At 41.2% G+C, this 18,543-nt stretch overlaps 1 long non-coding RNA gene across 1 annotated transcript; it reads right to left on the bottom strand.

Annotated features, from left to right (window-relative positions):
- Positions 1-6: 6 nt before the first annotated feature.
- LOC116663389 lies at positions 7-16,930 on the bottom strand. The gene is made up of 4 exons (XR_004319635.1): positions 16,817-16,930; positions 16,452-16,633; positions 14,952-15,549; positions 7-16 (listed from the first exon to the last, which is right to left on the bottom strand). It is a non-coding gene; the product is annotated as an uncharacterized LOC116663389 (long non-coding RNA).
- Positions 16,931-18,543: the final 1,613 nt, after the last annotated feature.

Below are 18,543 nucleotides of genomic sequence, written 5' to 3'. Positions count from 1 at the left end.
CTGAAGCCTGAATCTACTTGCCTGAAGCCAGACCTAGGTCTGGATTTTTCAGTAAAGACATGAACTTGTATTGTCTCTTTTTGCTTAAGGTAGGCTGAGGTTGGGTTTTTCCTCTCTTGTAGTCAAAAGGCTCCAATTCGTGTAAGACTATTTCCTATCTCATGTCTTCAGTGTTCTTTCCTGAACAGTCTTCTCCAATCTAGACCACAGCCCCCCAGGCAACAGAAAAACAAGCTGGTTCACTATGATCTCTGATTTCTCTCCAATCTCTAACCTACCATCAGCACAATACCTTTAAAATGTAACTTGTGGTAAGAAAAAGTGTTTTATCAGAGATCACATAGCTAAGAGGAGGTAAAGCCAAAACCATCGTCTGAGATTTTGGATTCAAATACCTTGCTGTCCATTTATCACAGTATTCATCATATCTGAAGCTACTGTTGACTCCCTTTTCTGGCTGTAGCCATATACTTTAGAGCTGCACTGTACAATATGGTAGCTGCTAGCCTCATGTAGCTGCTTAAATTCGAATTAATTGAAAAAAAAAATCTTCAGTGGTTCTAGTCTCATTCCAAGCACACACTAGCTACATATGGGTAGTGACTGCCATATTGGACATCATGTAAAGAACATATATGTCATTCACAGAAAGTTCTGATGGACTCTGACGCTCTAGAGACAGATTTCCTTCTTTAACCAAAGTTGCTATGGCCAGAATGCCTGATGGACTCTCCCTACTCTTCAAATGGCAAATGAGGCTAATAGACAGATGATGAACTACGAGCTATTCAGTCATCTATTCCACTTAAATAGGATGGATTGGTCCTAGCTACTCATCTCTGGGATGGGTAAATCTGAAATATGTTACTTAGTAAGAGATGATTAATCTGTTATTATAGCAAGCATCTTGAAACTATATAAATAAGTATAAATTAAAACATGCATCTCTCTACTGTACTGTGATCTAGTATGTGATTATATATTTCTTGGAATTTTGAAGAACATGATGTTTCATTCTCAGCCTGGTGATTCATGAAGAATACATTTCTCCATGACATTTCCATAGATCATCATTCTCCAAGCAGGAACTATCTTCCTAGATCTGGGCCCATTTCCCTTTCAGATTAAAACCCTCTAGGAAAAAAGATCTAATCATTTCCATTCAAACAAGAAGTAAAGCTCTCCGACTTGAAAATTTGTAGCAGAGATTCAAGTTGGGAAATGATAACTATGGCATGAAATAAACCTTCTTTATTGGACAGAATATACAAATGAAAGATTATATTGTCACCTAGATACCACAAGTGAGTTATTCTTCCACAGGAGCCGGGCAGGGGGAGAAGCTAGCTTTGCTTTGTTTTCTGTCAAGCGGAAAAAAAAAAAAAAAAAAAAAGATGAACAGATAACACACAGGACCCAAGGCGACCATTTCTATTTGGTTTGACATGAATAGTGTGTATTTGCAAACATTCCCCATTCACTTGTGTGAAGTAATTAGAAAAAAAGCACACAATTTTCACAAAATTGGAGAAGGAGGGGGTCAGATTTCAGCCCAAGTGCTCCCTTGTTGGGTGGGTAATTTGGTATCAGAAGGTAGCCATGGCGACCATAAAAGTTACTCATGTGAGTAAAGATGCAACTAATGATGCCCACAATTACTTAATGGCAGGCATGCTTAACTGCTTTTGCCATTTTTGGAGAGTGCTTATGGCTAATTGTGGCTGCAAGTGTGAGTAACTACAGGTGCAATCAGATGTGTTCCTAGTTGTTACATTGTGCTGACAGCAGGAGAAAACCACCCCTTCTAAAAGGGGGAGTTAAAAAAGGAGGGCTGAAATTAGTTCTTTCAAGTCTGGGAAGGATGGAACAGGCTCCAACATGAAAACAAACACAAGTCATTTAATATTTGAGCAGAGGAAAATTCTGGATCTTCAACTGACCTTCAGCCAGACTCTGGGCCCATCTGTGCAACTTCTTTTTCCCCTGAGGTTCTCCCACATGGATTCCTGCTTCAGCCTCTACCAAAAGGGACCTTTTATTTTCTCCTTATAACCCTGCAACTCCTCTCCCATCATGAAACAGATACCATTTTTGAATGTATATTGTCTGCATGGTTATTTACTCTACAAATACTTTTTACACATGTTGTAATACATATGGGTACAAGTGACCTCAAACACATATACCCTGGAATAGGCAGTTAGCTTTCAGAGTTCTCTCATCAGGAATTAACACCCCAAAGATGGAGACATAACACTTTAAATACCCTTATCAAAATCTCACTTGTTTTTTTTTAATGCGTATAAGGAATGTTAGAAAGATTCTCAAATAGTCAAAAATGAGTGATGGTCCAAGACATTTGGTTGGTTAGGAAATAGAAGCCCCACAGCTCTTGCTTGGATGAGAATACAGTTCCAGCAAGCTCAGTGGTCAGACTCCACCTTAGGACGGATCATGCATTACTTGTAGTGCCTGTTACTTACAGAAAACGGATCCCCAGAGCCTCAAGAACCGGTTGCAGGGCTGTTCTTGCACCTGCCAGCTCGTAAATATTTGTAGCTTTGGCAGAATTTGGTCCGAGACCTCACCTGGCGTGGAGGTTGTCAGGGAGAGGATGTGTGCCACCACCCACCTGCCAGTGACAGAGGCTGCTGATTTTACACCAAGAGCCTGGAGGTTGCTCAGTGGCTAAATTAGCTTGGGTCAGTTCATCTTGATTTCTCTTACAATAGCTCCCAATGGCTTGTATTTCCAAAACAAATGAAGTGAAAAGCAAGGCTATATGTAGTTATAATATAGATAACAAAATAAGCAACAAGGACACAAAGGAAATACGTAGTTATAGAAGGTACCATATGCAGAAAAATGGACACATTTTTTAGGTTCAGGAAATCACCATGTACTGAAGGCAGGAATGTAATTACTCCCCTCATGTACATCTTACCCAGCCTCTGCCCTCGTAGGCCCTCCTTTCTCCAAGTGTTGTGAGTCATCTTTTCCCTGCCTCATAAGAGACGCTGGTTAATCACTCAAACTGCTCTCTATTCCACCAACAATTATCAAATGTCCATTACGAGTTCCAAACACTGTTCTGGGCTCTGCGGTGACTCAGCAGGATGAATTGGACAGGCTCCTTGCCCAAGGGATGCTTTGGTAGAAGTAAGCCCTCTGCTCTATTAATCATCAGCTCTTCTGGTCTGGGGCCTGAGGTACAAACTTTATCCACAGCCAAATGGCAGAACTGGGTGGAAAGGTGAGGAATGAGGTGGAGAAACTGTTGATCATCAGAACCCTCTTAGGGAGAGTGCCCTGTTTGATTCGAAGAAATACTTTGCAATGACATTTGGGGTGAAAGTTGAAGTCCTAAGGGCCTTGTGCATTAAAAAAAGATGTCTGTCTACACTGCTTTGCATGAAGCAAGGACAGGGACTATATTGCTCCTAAGAGATGGCAGAGAAGGGGGAGGGCAGGGAGGAGGAGGGTAGGCAAGGTGAGGAGAGGGAATGCGTATAACCACAATGCAACAGCAGAGAAATGTCTGCTGCACGATGTAACCCTTCATGGCAATGCACAGATCTTTGATCAAATATACTAAATGGATTAGATATTTAGCATGCGTGATTATCTTGTGGAGGTTGGTGAAGAGCTTGAGTTTGGTATCTGGACTGAAGCTGAACACTATTTCTGGGTTTTTTAGTTTCATAAGCTCAGACACCCCTTTCTTGCTTGAGCCAATCTGGTTCTCTCTGTCTCTGTCTCTGTGAGATATTCCATAGGAATTGAGATACAGCCCCCTCTATTCTCCAGATGAGAGACCTTTAGGTACAATAGCAAACCTGGGGCTTTAGGTAGCTCAGAAGAATCTGGCAGGGTAGGGAAAGCTTTCATAAGGAGGTGGCTTTTGCTGTCAGCTTTGGCAGGTAAGCGAGAATTAGGCAGAGAATTAGGCCTTGCAGGCAGAGGGGTTGGCCAATGCAAAGGGCGGAGGTACCTCTCAGGAGGTACAGTTCCTGAGAGTCCAGGAACTGAGATAGGAGATGAGGTTCTCTGAGGTCAAAAAGGCTTTGCCTGGAAAGGAAAGGAGCCTGGAATAGACCTTTCCCTCAAGGCCCTTGGAAAGAATCAGCCTTGCTGAAACTCTGCTCTCAGACTTCTGGCTTCCAGAACTGTGAGAGAATGAATTTCTGTTGTTTAAGTCATGCAGTCTGTGACACTTGGTTATGGCAGTGCTAGCAAATGAATATAGCAGGTTTGAATCCCAGCTCAGCCGTATCTCCGCTGTGCAACTTTGAGTGAGTTATGTAACCTCTCACTTTCCTTATCAGTCAAACAGGGATAGTAATCACCGCTATGATGTGACAAATGACACATATAACATGTTTAGCTTAGCGCCTAGACTGGAGTCGGCTCTCAATAAATGCTAGCCACCATTATGATTATGATTATGATGATGATTATTATTACTATATTAGTTTCTTGGCAATTTTTCTTTTTTTTTTTTGGTTTCATGATGTAGCATTAAGGTAATGAAACTTAAATGGCTCTAAATTCTTTTATGAATTCCTCTTCACCTCAGTCATAATCAAGAATGCAGTCAAGCCTGCGGGAGGAACTCCTGGAGCTCTGACATGTCTGGTATAGAAAAGTTAATGAAAAAAACCCCAAGGAGGTCTCCTCAGAGTAGAATGAAGGCCACCAGACAGGGGTCTGGATCCCCTAAGATCAAGTGTCAATCTGAGAAGCTGAGTCCTCCCTCCTCTCTAGACCTTACCCTGATCATTTTTACAGTTGAAAAACCAAAGCTTCCTCCCAAGCAGAACACATCCCCAGATCCAAAATACTCTTCCTGCTGAAACACATTTCCTGTGCCTCCAGGTCATGCCCTGAAGGTGGTCTGCCTCCCTGTTGGGTTTTGTTGTTGTTTTGTTTTCTATTTTTGCCTCTTTATTGTAGGGAATCTCAAACATACCCAAATGTAGACAAAATAGCTTAAGAGCTCCAGGTGTCCATTATCCACTCATGACCAAGCCTGCCCATCCACTCTCAACCCCTGTGCTCTTTCAAAAGAGTATTCCAGACATTATATAATTTCACCATTAATATGTGATTATGTATCTTCAAAATATATGGACTTTTATACTTTTAAAATAATACCATTATTACATGCCCTAAGTAATTAACAATATATTATTCATAATATCATAATAGTCAATATTCAAATTTCCTTTCTCATAAGCTTATAATTTTTAAGATAGTTCGTTTGAATGAAGATGAAAATCATCCTTATTATTTAAATAGGATCCACACATTGCAGTTAATTTGACCCTTGAATAACACGGGTTTGAACTGCACAGTTCCACTTATAGGCAGATACAGAGGAACCAAGTAGAAGGAGGGCTGACTGTAAGTTGTAATGGATTTTCTCTGTATTTGTTGAAACTTGGTTGTTTGTTCTGTAGAGTTTCCCACAGTCTGACTTTTTTTTCATAGCCATGTCAGGTTTTTATTATTATTATTATTTTAATTGAGGTACTAGGGATTAAAACCAGGACCTTGTGCATGCTAAGCATGCACTTCACCACTAAAGCTATACACCATCTATCCCCACCGCCAACAAGAGTCTGGATTTTGCATTCATCTCTGTGGTTGTATTTACCATATTACTCCATCCTCTGCATTTCTTGTACACTAGTGGTTAAGGCTAGAGTCTTAATCAAATCCAGGTTCAGTTTTTTCAGCCAGACTACTTTGTAAGTGCTGTTGTATGCTTCACCCAGGAGGCATATAATGTCTCGTTGTCTCTCTCCTGCTTGTTTTCCACTCCTTCTTGACCTCCTTCCTTCTTTCCTTTCCATATCTCATCTTTCTGCTTCCTGGCAGGGGACCTGGAGGTTGGGGGTCAGGGGAAGGGGAAGCCTTTTGGTCCTCACCTGGGGCATTGCCCTGCCTTAGCCCCTTGCTTTCTGCCTATGCCGTCAACATGCATAGCCTATTCCTTTGGGGATACCATGCCACTGCTGCAGATATTCTCAGGGCTTGGTGGGTAACAGACATGCTGAGAAAACTCCTCTTGCTCTTCCACACTAGGCAGTGCTAAGTTTGAGCGCTGCCTGACTTGCTAGTGATCCAGATGGCAAACTGCTGTCAGGCAGGGGAGGGACTACTAGAGGTAGGGAAGTAGCTGAGATACTTCTCTCCTGACCCTTGCAGAACGCCAATATCATTTCCAAATACAACGTGGTGCCCAAAGTTCACGTGTAATGTTTGAAGCCCAGAGTCCAGCCTTGTCCAATCCCATAATAATGTTCCAGATCCCCTAGACCTTGGTCAACAAAGGACTGCCATATATAAAAGATTTGGTCAACCATTTATTGTCCACACTGATATGTAATCCTTGCCCAAGTTCCAGGCTATTTTGTTGATTAGAAGTCTAGGGGAAAAAAAGACAAAATGTTATCAGTCATCACAACCAGCCTGGCTACAAAATAATCGTTTGTTAGTTTCAACAGCATTTAAAGAGTACCTATTTTTATTTGACCTCAGTTTCTTCATTGATTAATCTTACCTGGTTGATCCCTCAGTATAGCAGATCTGTTGATGCCCCATCCCATGGGCCCACCTCTAAATTCAAACACAGTTGGAAGGGGAGAGTTCTTGGCCATCCTGGCTGGTTCCTACCTCCAATGCCTGTAGCTCCTGGCTTCTCCTCCTGAAGGTTTTCTCCTTTTCCATCAGAAATTACCAGACCACTCAAGGCATTGTGGAAGTGCTGGTTACTTAAGGCTCCCAGGGACAACCCCCAACCACTGAGAGATGGAGTTAATGGATAAATAAATACCTCAGCTTCCCCACCCCTCAGAGGGAGAATTCTGAGGTGTGTTCTACGTGGTCCTTCCGAGGGTTCCCAGTAGGACTGATCCGTCATGGGCTTTCTTGCTCATTGGTGCACCGTTTATTGCCTTTTCTCCCTTTCTAGTCTTACTTTCTTCACTGTTTTACTTGAATTTCCTGGGATTCCCAAATATGCCACCTCTTCCCAATTTCTTGTGTCAAGGGCTGCTTTGGCAGGCAGGGAACAGCAACTAAGGTAGGAAATAAATTTGTAAGCTACCTCAACCTGTTGGAACAAGTGAGTATGTATTTCTTTTTTTTTGGCAGGGGAGGTAATGAGGTTTATTTATTTATTTTTAGAGGAGGTACTGGAGGTTGAACCCAGGACCTTGTGCAGGCTAAGCATGTGCTATACTGCTTGAGCTATACCCTCCTCCCGGGAACAAGTGAGTATGAATAAATAAATAAATTACGGAGAACAATGTGCTGAGAACATTCACATGTTCATTATCTCCAATCTTATGAGTGAGTTATTGACAGCCCCATTTTTCAGATGATAAAACTGAGAATAAAAGACATTAAAAGAATTGCCCCAAATCCTATAACTAGAAAGACCTGAGATGCAAGTCTGTAACTGCCATCAATAGTCTCTTGCCTCCTAATCTCCATTTTGTTTCAGGTGAAAGATTTCCTCTGACAGCTAGTAGATTTCTGTCATTCTTTGTTCTCTCTCTCTCTCTCTTTTTTTTTTTTTTTTTTTGAATTGTTCTGTTTGCTTGTCTATATTTTGAATGGGAGAATTTCCTGCCAATTGAACTTCAAGTTGTAAGTGAAAAGGTCCATCTTGATATGGTTTCCTAGCAACAATTTACGACACACTTTAAAGCAATTATTCTTCTCAAGCACGTTTCCAAACGTTGAAGCATGTTCATTCACTTCAATCATTAAAATCCCCAAGAACATTCATTGTGTAGCACACAGTTCTGGTAATTATAAGCTCGTCAACAGGTTGCTTAGTGAGCTGAGAGCGAGGACAGACCACGTTCGCTGCAGGAGCTGAGTGCTCTGTTTCCAGTGTAGCCAGGCAGGCCAGGGCAGACCCATTCCTTTCCAAAGAAGTCTTAATTGACTTGTAGGGTATGGGTAGGAGGAAGAATATTTAAACCCCAAATACCATCTGTAAAGTGTTGAGCCCATGGCAACACCCACAGGTCTAGGGGAGATTTGAGTACTGGAGGCCCAAATCCCCGAAGCAGAGGTGGTGGAGGGGTGGGCAGGGATTGTGGGATGGGGTGGGGGGCCTAGGTAGAGCTCAGTGGTAGAGCACATACTTAGTATGCAGGAGGTCCTAGGTTTAATCCCCAGTACCTCCATAAAGCAAACCAAACCAGACCAAAACAAAACAAAAACACTAAGCAGGAACCTTTCTGCTCCTCCTTCCCTGGGCCCTCCCCTTCACCCAGCCTAGATCTGGACAAAGCCAGGCAGAAGACCCATTTCCTCCCCTGGTCCCTTAAAAAGGCAGTTATGCCCTAAATTAGCTGCTGGCCCTTTAATTTGTGCTCTTTTTCTCTGCCTTTTTCTAAGAATTCTTTTTTTAATTTTAATTTTTTAAATGTTTTAGTATACAAGTTTGGAAGGGACTCTGGACTGTTGGTGATCATAGCAAATAGGAAAGCCAACCTGGTGAGTTAGGGAGTTGTCCGTCTGGGCTGCGGTCCTGCAGGCATCAGGCCTGACTCCACTTCCATTGGTGAGGATGTCCCAAACAGGTCGTGCCTTCAACAAAGGTCAAGACCTCTTGGGAGGTTTTAGATCTAAGGAAGAAGGGGAGGATTGAATTTCCTGCTAATCTGGACAATAGCTTTAAAAAAAGAAAACCTTTTTGGGAAATATTTTAGATTTACAGAAGAGTTCCTTTACACCCTGTATACCCTTTATCCAGCTTCTCTTAATATCAGCATGTTACACAACTCTGGTACACTTACCAAATTTAAAAACCTGTTGTATTTTAGGTGTCCTGGTGGAGGGAAAATAGTGTGAATCCCAGGCTGGTGAAGCTGGATATGTGCACAAGCACACACAGATATACACACACATCCATCCATCCACACGTGCACAGAGAGAGGTATGTGTGCATGAGAGAGAGAAACACACGTACAAAGCATAATACAGACACCCAGGATACACACGTGTACATGACATACATACAGATGCAAAGAAAGCATACACACAGATACACACAGATAGATAACACATGTACAGACACACACAGACGCCACATGTGTGCAACATATATACACAGAGACATACAGACACACACACTGTATGTAGATACACGTACATGCTGTCTCTTAGAGTTAGGGGCTCACACTACACATCCTGAGATTGTTTCTTGCTGGAGCTTGAGCTAGTTAACAGAGGCAGAAGGGTGCTGAGAGGGAACAAAAGCACATCAGTGATGAAACCGGGCAGGTGGGCAAGACTGACTCTCTCTTCCTGGAAATTGCTCTTTCTCCGTGGAGATGAGGCTGTTGTCTCTCATAGAGTATAGTGGGTAGCAAAATCTGACCCACCAGTAGGCTGAGGGAGACTCATTCAGATAAATTTCTGATATAAAGGGTTCAACCCTCTTCCTCAGGCAGGGCTGGGTGCCCATCACCAGTCTAGATTGTCTGAATCCTGAGGAAAGGGTCAGGGGGCAAAAATAAGAAATGTCTCCACTCCCAGACTTTAGGGTGAGGCTCTGGATAGAGGATAACAGAATCTTGGGAGAGGGTGGAGGCTGAAATCTGCCCCAAACCTGCTGTAAGAGGATTATAGTCCAGAGGTGAGTATCAGTCACTGAGATGTAGAGACAGGAGGTCTTTAGAGACATAGGGAAGTAGGAAAAGCAAGGGTGAGAGGACCAGAAGGGTAAAATGGTACTTTGGACGAATCCCAGGAACAGTGGTCTACTTTGCGTGAGTTTGCGTGGATTTGTGTGGATGGAAGGGTCATTAAAGGAATTGGGGCTATATGGATTAAAAGGGCTTAAAAGTTAAGTTAGTGAGTGTGTTAATTATCTATTGCTTTGTGACAAACTATCCCCAAAACTTAGTTGATTGAGTAACAATAAGGATTTTTTAATCCCTCATAGTATCTGTGGGTCAGGAAATCGGGAGCAGCTTAGCTGGGTAGTTCTGGCTCAAGGTCATTTCTGAAATTACAGTCAAGATGTCGGCCAGGACTGCAGTGAGTTGAAGGCTTGACTGGGGCTAGACAAGTTGCTTCCGAGGTGTCTTACACACACGCAAGGCAAGTTGATGCTGGCTATGGTCAGGAGGTCTCAGGTCCTCACCTCTCCCTGTAGGGCTCCTTGAGTGTCCTCTTGGCGTGGTGGCTGGCTTCTCCCAGAGCAAGGGATCCAAGCACAAGGCAGAAGTCTCAATGTCTTTCGTAACCTAGCCCTGGAAGCCACACCCGTGTCCTAATGGTCACATAGGTCAGCCCTATTCTGTGTGGGAGGGGACTTTCCAAAGCTGTGACTATCAGGAGGCTACGTGGGAGCTATCACGGTGGTATTTTCATCTTTGTGATACATTTATTCAGGTTTCGTAAAGCACATTTTGATTAGACCTTGAAACCAAGTCAGTGGAGTTGAAGGCCACAGTTAGGTGTCCCTGGTAGGATGAAATCTGAGAGGGGACCTGAAGGAAATGAGTGACAGAGAGAGTGGTGAGGGATGAGATCAGAGCAGGGTGTGTTTGTGGGGAGGCAGGTCATGTGTGCCTTGTTGGCTAGGGTAAGGGCTTGGGTATTTTATCCTTTACGGAGCATCAGGAGCCTTGCAGGAAACATACACCTGAGTGCTTTTGTCTTCCCGCTCCTTCCTCTCTCACCCGTGGAGTTGAAATGACATATAAGACTTTGGGGGGTTGGGCAAGAAGGAGGCCAGGAAGTGCGAAATAGAGGTGGAGGGCCTGGTAGTGTTTAAGAGTGAAGTCCTTACTTTTTGTGTGTGTGTGTGAGAGAGAGAGGGACACACACACACACACACACACACACACACAGACATAGAGGTAGAAATAAAGGGATTCAAAAGTCTAGTGATATGGCTTGGTAATAGCTGTAATAGTATTGTTTTCCTTTAAAAAATTATTTTATCTATTCTACATTTTGAAATCCCAGTCTATCCCTTCCCACCTTCTGCCCCCTTGGCAACCACAAGTTTGTATTCTATGTCTATGAGTCTGTCTCTGTTTTGTATTTATGTTTTGTTTGTGCATTTTTTTTTTATTTTAGATTCCATATATGAGCAATCTCATATGGTATTTTTCTTTCTCTTTCTGGCTTACTTCACTTAGAATGACATTATTGTACTGTATAGCACAGGGAAATATATACAAGATCTTATGGTAGCTCACAAAGAAAAAAATGTGACAATGAATAATATATGTTCGTGTATAACTGAAAAATTGTGCTCTACACTGGAATCTGACACAACATTGTCAAATTATTATAAATCAATAAAAAATGTTAAAAAATTATTTTAACAAATTCTTACAATTCTTTTCTGATTATTCAAGTAATACATGTTCATTGTAGAAAGATCAGGGAGAGAGAGGTAAGTGTAAAAAAGATAAGGCAAGAATCACCCCCAATGCCATCACCCAGAAGCAACACTTCATATTTTAACATTGTCTTTGTACTTTTTTCTTATATGCATTTTATTCCTGAACTTGAGATCATATTTTTCCTGTAATTTGGTATTCAGCTTTTCATAACATTTAACCAGGCCATTAAAAAATTTTTAATAGGTATTATTTTTAAAGATGGATATATATATACACACATATATATAAATGTCTTCTCTTGTTACACATGCTCATTAAGAAATTAAATACTCTAGACTTGCATTAAAAAGGAAGAAAAAGTCCTCCCAAGTATCACTTCCTAAATCACTGCTGATGGTATGGTTTATATTTTGCTAACATTTTTCTATATATTTATAAGTGTATATAGATAATGCTTATAAATGGGTAGTTTGAAATGTACTGTAATTTATTTTACTTAAATATCAGTATCATGAGCATTTTCCATTGTCAGTGAATACCACCTCATCTTTTTAAAAATTTATTTTTTTGATAAAAAATGCTTTAAAAAATTTTCTGTGTGTAATATTCCATCATATAGATACCATCATTTATTTAACAGTTATCCTGTTAGTTCCACTCTTCTGTTATTATGAACAATCCTGTGAGAATTATCTTGCTAATTTTCCCCTGTATTTCTGATTATTTTCTTTGGCTTAACTCTAAGGATTAAAATTTTCACATCAGGTTTTAACAACTATGTAATGTGTATTGCTATTCACTTCCCCATCACAATTTCATGCATTGTAAAAATAGTAATATCTCAACTATTTTTTCTTAAAAATATTTATTTAATAAATAAACCACATTATAGCAAAAATATAAAGTTATTAAATATGAATTAAAAATCACATTAATACCTCCACCATAACTAATCAACTTTATTTTTCCATATTCTCATGTAATTATTTTTCATATAGTACATACATACTTTTAGACTAGGGCTTGGCAAACTTTTTCATAAAGTTAGTGATATTTTAGGTTTTGCAAGCCACACACTCAACTCTGCCATTGTGTCATAAAAGCAGCCAAAGACAATATATAAATGAATAAGCATGGCTTTGTTCCAATAAAACTTTATTTACAGAGACAGGTGGCCAGCTTGTGTTTGCTGACCCCTATTTTATAGACTGTTCTTATAATTTACCTGAAACTATTTGTTCAGTCATTCATGAACCAAACTTCTAGTTTTCTGAAGCTGTTTTGAATTTTTAATGATTTAATTTCCACTTATGGTTAGTTTCCCCAGATCTTTTTAACTAAGCTTGAATTATGGAGCTGAAGTTCCCACAATGAGTTGTTTTTAGCAATAGCAGTATACTCAATGCATTTATCGATTATAAAAATACAAGATGCATTTTTATAATGGGCTTCAAGGATGATTCTTAAAAGAAGAATACTCATCTGTGACCCCACAGTCAGGATCTTTCTCTGTCTTGGTCTGTGGGCTTACTTTTGGATGATCATATTAATGGAAAAGATGACACAGCAAGAGTAATTTTCAAAAAAAACAACGACCTCTAGTTACATTAACCCAACAAATATATTTCTACTTCTTGTCCACAAACGTATTTTTACATGGCTGCAATTATCTATCCTTTTATTTATTTTTTATTTATTTTTTGTGGGGGGAAGTAATTCGGCTTACTTATTTATTTTTAGAGGAGGTACTGGGGATTGAACCCAGGACCTTGTGTATGCTAAGCCAACACTCTACCACTTGAACTATACCCTCCCCAAGCACCTATCCTTTTAAAACATGTTTTACATTTACTATAATGAACACATATTCTAAGCTATGTAATTTTGTCCGCAGTTTTGATCTCCTAAAGAAATTTCAACATGCTTTTATCCTTTTCAGAGCTGCTCCCTCTCCATTATTCTGAGGCTGCTTAATCCAATACAGTTGTTTTATTTGTATATTTTCATCTCATACTATGAAAAATTTTTAATGTACAGAAAAGTTGAAAGAATAGTGTAACAAATACCTACACACTCACTACCTAGCTTCAGCAATTGGCAATATTTTACGCATACACACACATGACTTTTTTCTCAATCATTTGAAATTAAACGGCAGACGTGATACTTCCACTCCTAAATACTTCAGCATATATCTTCTAAGAATAAGGTTTTTTTTTTTCATAACTATAATACCATAGTGCACTTAAGGTAACTAATAATCACCACTAATATCATCTAATATCTAGTCCTCAGTTGTTCCCAAAATATCTTACATAGTTCCATTTGGAACCAGGATCCAATTCAGTTTCACACATTGCATTGTTAATTTGCCTTTTCAGTCTCTCTTAATCTAGAAGTGTACCCTGACATTTTTCACCATGACACAGACTCTTTGAAGTGACCGGGATGATTGTTTTTATTCCACAGTCTAGGTTTGTCTGATTGTTTCCTCAAGGTGTCATTTAGATCGTTTATCTCCTGGACTTTCTGTACACTGCACACTAAGTCTAAAAGTGATACAGAAATAGATGGAGGTTAAACTTAAAATGATAAAAATACTTCACCGCTTATGCCTGTGAACTTTGATTCATTAGACTTTCTCTTGTACATAAAAATATGTTCCTTGTGGCATGGTGGACAAGATCTGCTTTGGAATCAAAGAGGTTTTATGGCTGGAGACCTGGGGAAATTATTTAATTTCTTTGAGCCCAAGTCTCCCTCTATATGAAAAGGGGAGTAGGAGACACTCAATAAATATTTGCTTTCTTCCCCTAGTCTGCAGGTTCCTCTGGATCTCACAAAGCACCACCAGGATAGATATCTCAAACCACATTTGAAGAGCTCACGTCTCCTAAGTAAGACAGCAGTAGCGAGACGGCAATCATTTCTGTGGAGACAGTATCATCATAATGCAATATTAGCTACTGTGATCTTCTATCATTTCCTTCCTGGAGAGTTATGACTATGGCATTGAGGATTTAAGACCTACAGCCCGAACACTACTTACTACAAATCTCTCACAAAGCTGCTGCAATAAATCTCATAGAGGAAAGTCATTGCATAAAAAATCCCCAACTCCAGGGAGCTGGCCATTTATTTTCCTAGAAAAGAAGGGCTGTGATGAGAGACACTCTATGCTCCTTTAACTCCATGGAACAGAACCCAACAAAACATTCATCATGGAAAGTTGAGTGATGGCCCCAGTGAGACCAGCTGGGGAAGGAAGATGGAATGAGATGTGTCCCCACCCAAGATCTGCTCGGGGATTTCCACTTAACCTGGTGATTGGCTCATCAGGGGATCAGCACAGCTCAAGGTGTAGTTCCTGAAGACAAATTACCTTCAGAGATACTAAGTCAGTGGTCTTAAAGTGAGCCCTATCTACTCCACAGATTTATTTAGTCTGCACAGTCGTTAAAAATGTTTTTATTTAGTTTCCAACATTTAAAAATGGAAAATTTCACAGAGAAAGATAGAATCCAGATTTCTGGCTTCTCTAAAGAAACTTTAATATCTGACAACTGTGGGTCATATTCCTGCCTCTTTTAGACGGTGTGCAAGCTCCAATTTGCTGCACTGCTTTTTACCTCTACCTTACCTTCCCTGTAGGCAATGGAGTTTGCAGTCCCCATTATAACCCAACACCTGGGAGTCCATTCCCTCACCCTCCACTCCCACCTCTGTCCTTGCATTGGAAGTGTAAACCTAGTGCACACAGAATAGAAGATACAACGGACTGATCCCTCTTAAACCATGACCTCATATACATTCAGGAGATATTTCTAACACGGCAGGAAGGCAGTGTGGTATAAAGCAGAGAGCGTGGGTTTGCTTAAGGAGAGATCTCAGCTCAAACCCCATCTCTCCCTTACCCTGGGATGTTGTCCAACTTGCTAACTTCCTCTTGAAACTTTCTTTAAATTATGCTCAAAGTATAGCAAAATAGCTATAATAGGATGTTCCACTTTGGGTGAGGACTACGAATAGTAATGGATATAAAATGCCTGACATCTTGGGTGTGGCATCTTCTCCCAGCTTCTGTGACCTCAAGCTCTCTTGGTTCACTCCTTTCACACCTTCTTTGCTTCATCTTTTGAGTCTCCTTTGAAGGCACTCCTTCCTGGAACAGTCCATAGATGTCAGTGTTCCTCGGGGTTCTATCCTTGACCTGACTTCCCCCCGATACCCCCTCCCTTTGCCCTCCCTCAGTCGAATGGTGGTACAGACACACAAATTGATAAGTAGATTATGGCATAATGCGATTTTCTGTTTTGCTTTTTTCACTTATCATTACATAAACTTTATTTCTTTGCTGCAACACATTCTTCAAAGTAAACATTTAAGGGCTGCACAATATCCCATTGCATGAATAGATCATAATTTACCTAATCATTCCTTTAATATTGGACACTAGGTTGTTCTCATTTTGAAAGGCAAGAATGCCAAGGACGTTTTCTTATACCTGGCATTTTTCTGCTTTGGAATTATTTCTCAGCTTGGAAAAGAGAATAAAGAGCAATCTCAAGGGGGTCTAGACCCGGAAGAAAAGTTCTAGAGTCAGGAGGGGTTTTTTTCTTTTCTTTTCTTTTTGAGGCTTAGAGAAAAATTCAGTGCACTGATGAATTGAAGATGATCCCAACTATCCTGTCATAGGAAAGGAAACTTTGATCTAAAGTTGGATTTCAGGAACACCCAAGAGAATCTGTAAATCTAGAAAAATCCCAATTTAGCTGCTCTCTTAGGGTGTTCACAAGCACTCCGATTTCCGTCCTTTCTTTTTTCTTGATTGAAGTGGCTGTAGCAAGAGCAAGTTCACTAGCCAAGTTTAGGGCAACAATGGAAATAGGCTGGCTCCCTGGATCACTCCTCCCAGCCAGCCCCTCCTACTGTTGCCCCTGATCTATGATTGTGAAAGCAATCAACTTCTGACCTACAGAACTGTGAGCTCTCAAATGGATGTTGCTTCAAGCCACTGAGTGTGAGATAATTTGTTACAGGACCATAGGAAATAGATACACCTACCTTCTTTTCTCATGGCTCAGGAAAACCCTATGAGAAGACCCATTACTCAGCTGTGCGCTCCTGGGGAAGAAGGGCTTCTCCAGAACAGAGCACCCATACTGCCCTCTGGTGTAGATCTTGGGTAAAACAGGCATGGGTCCGCACAACCTCGCTTTCTGAGAAAAAATCTGGTTGTCCCCATCCTGGGTAATAAAACCATGGAAACACTGATGGCAACTTAGCACAGGACTCTTCCCATTAGAGTAAAGCAGATCCAGCTGAACAGTCCCACCACATCCAAAGTTCCCTCACGAGAAACCTAATGCACACAGTAACACGTTCACAATGACAGGATAAGGAAAAGAGCCAGCTTATCAAAGACTCACATCTTCCCACTGCCCAGTCCATGGTCCAGCGAGGTGCATGCCAGGGAACACCCCAGCTCTGCCCAGCAGCCTGCTTCCCAGGACTCCAGGCCCATGTGTGCAGTTTGATCCCTCCTCCCCCATCCAAACAGAAGCTTCTGGAGGAAGAAGCTTGGCTGTCTCCCTAGTTAATCACATTCCAAATCCCCTCAGGCTTATTCTAAGTAAGGACAGCCCCCTCCCGCCACACCCTGCTCAGACTTTGCTCTCTCTGTAAAGCAGGCAAACTCCACCACATTGTGACCTTCTTAGCAGACCAAGAACCTCAGATCCTGGGAAGGCACTGGAGCTGTATTTTTCGAGGAATGCTGAGGTTTCACATATTCAGCTTTGTGCTGGGTGGGCCCTGTACCCGGCATTGCTGAAGAGGGTTTCAAGGAGGTGCAAAGGCAGTATGTTTCTAGGCCAAAGAGAGTGCATTTCTGCCCCAGGTTCATTCACATGCATTTTAATAGCCCTAAAGTCAAGGTAGAGGGAACCAGGCGTATTTGCAATTCAGCCTCATAACCATCTTGTGAGGTAGATAGCATTACCTCTTTATAGATGGGACTTGAAAGGTTTTGTAACCTAGCAGGACCCTATGGGGCCTTCCTGGGACAGACCCCTCCCCCATATCCTCTGCTTTAGGTCCTCTCTGAAGTATCCAGGAATTGCTGCTAGGAACATTGGGGTGCATGTACCTTTTTTTCTAAGGTTGTGTTTTCTTTTTCTTCAGATATACACCCAAGAGTGGAAATGCTGGATCATATGGTAGTTCTAGTTTTAGGTTTTAAGGAACCTCTGTACTGCTTTCCAACGTGGCTGCACCAACTCATGTGTTTAACCTTTATACAGATGCTAAAACCCCCACCAGAGGGAAGACCTTAACTCCTAGATGACCCCAGGCCTACTGGAGCCTAAGGATGATTATGTTAACTCCTGTGGCACTGCCTTGTGACCTCACCATCAGCCAGTCAGAGAATTGTGCACCAGCTGATCACACACCCTGGGACTCCCCTCCCTCTCCTGGCCTTTAAAAATACTTTGCTGAAACCCATCAGAGTTCGGGCATTTGAGCACTAGCTGCCCTGGACTCCTTGCTTGGTGCCCTGCAACAAATGCCACACTTCCCTTCACCACAACCTGGTGTCAGTAGATTGGCTTTACTGCACACAGACCCAGGTTTGGTTCAGTAACAGTGAAATGACTTTTCCAAGCTCATAGTCAATAAGCTGTGAAATTGGGATTCTATTTGATTTTTTTATAAAATGTGTGTGGGGGTAGGGTGCAGCCCAGTGGTGGAGCGTGTGCTTAGCATGCCTGAGGTCCTGGGTTCAATCCCCAGTACCCCCACTAAAAAAATAATAAATAAACTAAACCTAATCACCTCTCCCCCCAAAATACATGGCTTTATGATTTATTTGTAAATAAACTTTAAATTTTAGCATAGTTTTAGTGTTACAGAAATACTGTGAAGGTAATACAGAGTTTCCTTTACCCCACATCCAGTTTCTCCTACTATTAGTACCATCCGTTAATGTGGTACACCTGTCACAATTAAAAAACCAAGATTAATACACTGTTATGAACTAAAGTCCATGCTCTGTTCAGATTCACTCAGTTTTTCCCTTATCTCCTTTTATCTATTCCAGGATCCCACCCAGAATACCACGAGACATTTAATATGTCTACTTTAAGAGACTCTTGCC

Source organism: Camelus ferus, chromosome 4 (genome assembly GCF_009834535.1).
Source record: "Camelus ferus isolate YT-003-E chromosome 4, BCGSAC_Cfer_1.0, whole genome shotgun sequence".
Classification (NCBI taxonomy): domain Eukaryota; kingdom Metazoa; phylum Chordata; class Mammalia; order Artiodactyla; family Camelidae; genus Camelus; species Camelus ferus.
Note: the sequence above shows the minus strand (reverse complement) of the source record. Positions and strands in the feature narration are given on the sequence as shown.